This window comes from Prionailurus viverrinus, chromosome B3 (assembly GCF_022837055.1).
Source record: "Prionailurus viverrinus isolate Anna chromosome B3, UM_Priviv_1.0, whole genome shotgun sequence".
Lineage (NCBI taxonomy): Eukaryota > Metazoa > Chordata > Mammalia > Carnivora > Felidae > Prionailurus > Prionailurus viverrinus.
Genome location: NC_062566.1, coordinates 128,185,197 through 128,188,008, shown reverse-complemented (window position 1 = coordinate 128,188,008; position 2,812 = coordinate 128,185,197). Strand labels below are relative to the sequence as shown.

Below are 2,812 nucleotides of genomic sequence, written 5' to 3'. Positions count from 1 at the left end.
TATGAGCTTAGGGATGCCATGTAGCTCCTCTTGCCCCCAGATATCTCTCGGGTAATTCTGCCATAATGCCTGAAATCCCATGTAAAATTACACGTATTTTACTTAGGAGGGAGAAACATATAAACCTCCAACATTAAAGAGAAATCTGACATCACCTTGAGGGAAGACAGAACTGGCAAGTATTGGTGAAGGGACACAAAGGTCTAGAATAGGAGATACTGCCGGGCAGGTCAGGGCAGGACCCCAAGACCTGACTGCTGGGAAAGGAGGCAAGGTGAGACAGAGCGGGAGGGGAGGCACTAAACAAGGCAAACTTCATCCACTTAATTCTTCTCCCTAGAGCTGAGAAAATAGAAGATGGTGTGGGTACTGCTGAGGAAACCACAGGCTAAATTATAGACCTTCATCCTGGAACAACTACTTTGTGTGAAGATGTGAGGGATATATTATTTTTGTATTAAAACAAATACAGATATGCTTTGGAGTTAGTTGCAAGATCCACATAGCTATTTTAAAGACAACAAACCAGAAGGCTCCAGCTTCAAATGCCATGCTCACCATGGACTCTTGGGGTGACCTAGACTAGAACTTTCTCAGCTCTTGTCATCTTGCTTGCCCCTATGTCACTGTGCACCTGGAAAAGCTGCTTGCTGAAAATCTTCAAGGATATGAAACTAAGGAGCTTTGTCCTGGGAAATCAGTATCAAGACCTGAGAATCAGTACAGCCCTGAGAATACATGTTCTTTTCAATGGAAGTCGCTGAGAAATTTTTTTCTGATTGGAAATCCATTATAAAGGGGCATAAAACCAAAATAAGCCCTCTATAAACCTGGCAGGTCAGAATGGAAGGGATGTAATGCCTCCTGTCTCTGTTGCAGCCATTTGGGATTTTTTTCTTGCTTCCTTTCCAATGAATGAACATCTTCCATGCTTTTTCGGTGTAATGAAACTAAGACGTGCTCAACACTGGTTGAGGCGACGACTTCTGGTCACAGGACTCCCTAGCCTGGGAAGTTTAAAATATTCAGCTTTGCCTTTCAGTTAGTGTCTACACCATTAGCAGGCTGCATGGTTGGGAAAGTGGAAATGTATTGGTATAGGGGGGAGTAGAGGTATTTAAGTCCTCAAACTCTGTCTTATAAATGTGTGGCTACGGCAGGGGTGGGGGTGCATTATATGTCTTTGAACTTTGTGTTTCTCATCTGTAAGATAGAGATCCAAACTGCTGGACTGCTAGCCCCACAGGGTTGCTGAGAGTGTCAGAGAAGATCATAAAAGCACATTGTGACTCATAGAACTCATGGAAATATCAGGACACAGTCTGATGGGAGACCTCTCATTGCGTGTGGACCATTTGTTGCATCACATCTTGATGTTTATCGCATTCATGGAGAGCTGCCACCTTGTCTTCTACTTTTGCCACCTTATCTGTTCTTAACTGGCTGAAAGGAGATAGCACACCAAGAGGCTGAGATTCCCAGCTCTGCCTTTTACTATTGAGTGCCCTTGGACACAGTATGTAACACCCCTGAGGTTATCGCCAGGAAAATAGGAATCATGACTGTTAACTTGGGGAGTTGGAAAGATTACAAGCAATGAACACTTAATACATAGTCATTACCTATCATTATGATGTCCTCTCTCCCCACCTCTGTTCACAAGTATTTCATGAGGGTCTCAAAAGGTAATCTGGATCCTTCAGTTGAAGGCCTCTCTCTAAAGAAAGCTGGGACCCTTCCCATTGGAGCTTTACTGGACACCTCCCATTTGAATGGTAGTAATAGGTGGCTTTTTTTTTTAATTTTTTAAATGTTTGTTTATTTTTGAGAGAGAGAGTGATCAGGGGAAGGGCAGAGACAGAGAGGGAGACTCAGAATCCCAAGCAGTCTCCAGGCTCCGAGCCATCAGTACAGAACCCAGTGTGGGGCTTGAACCCACGAACCATGAGATCATGACCTGAGCCAAAGTCAGAGGCTTAACCGACAGAGCCACCCAGCCACCCCTACGTGGATTCTTTAATAGCTACAGGTCTATTTGGATTATCTATTCTTGAAGGTGCTTCAATAGTTTGTGTCTTTTTTTTTTTTTTGAGAGAGAGAGAGAAAGAGAGAGAGAGCATGCAGGTTGGGGAGGGTGGGGGCGGGAAGAGAATCTTAAGCAGGCTCTATGCTCAGTGTGTAGCCAGAGGCAAGGCTTGATCTTATGACTGTGAGATCATGACCTGAGCTGAAATCGGGAATCAGATACTTAACCAACTGAGCCACCCAGATGCCCCAATAGTTTGTGTCTTTTGAGGAATTTAAAGGTAAAGGTGCTCTCAGAAACCACCTGGCGTGCTGGCTTCGGCAGCACATATACTAAAATTGGAACGATGCAGAGAAGATTAGCATGGCCACTGCGCAAGGATGACACACAAATCTGTGAAGCATTCCATATTAAAAAGAAAGAAAGAAACAAACAAACAAACTACCTGCAAAATTGGTTCTCAAACTTTAGATACATCAGGCTAACCACAGCCTCCCCCTAGACTCTAATTCTAATGTTGTAACAAATATTATAATGGAAAAAACTGTCACCTGGGTAAGTATTACTGTTTTTATTTCCCCCAAATTCCTGTTTCATGAAATACAAAATATCACATAACTAGTAGCCCTGCGTTTTTTTTTTTTAAGACAGCAATCTTGTTAAAACTGTTTGTTGCAAACCATGATTAGTGAAGCACCATCTGTGACAGTCAGTGTTCTTTTCATGAGTTGGGACTATCTAGGCAAATTTTTATGCATTTGAGTGCAAATGGGAAAGAGAAAAGGG

General features: G+C 43.0%; 1 non-coding gene across 1 annotated transcript; it reads left to right on the top strand.

Moving 5' to 3' along the window:
* Positions 1–2,334: 2,334 nt before the first annotated feature.
* Positions 2,335–2,441, top strand: LOC125169142 (U6 spliceosomal RNA). Its single transcript, XR_007153475.1, has one exon. It is a non-coding gene; the product is annotated as a U6 spliceosomal RNA (small nuclear RNA).
* The last annotated feature ends 371 nt before the right edge of the window (positions 2,442–2,812 follow it).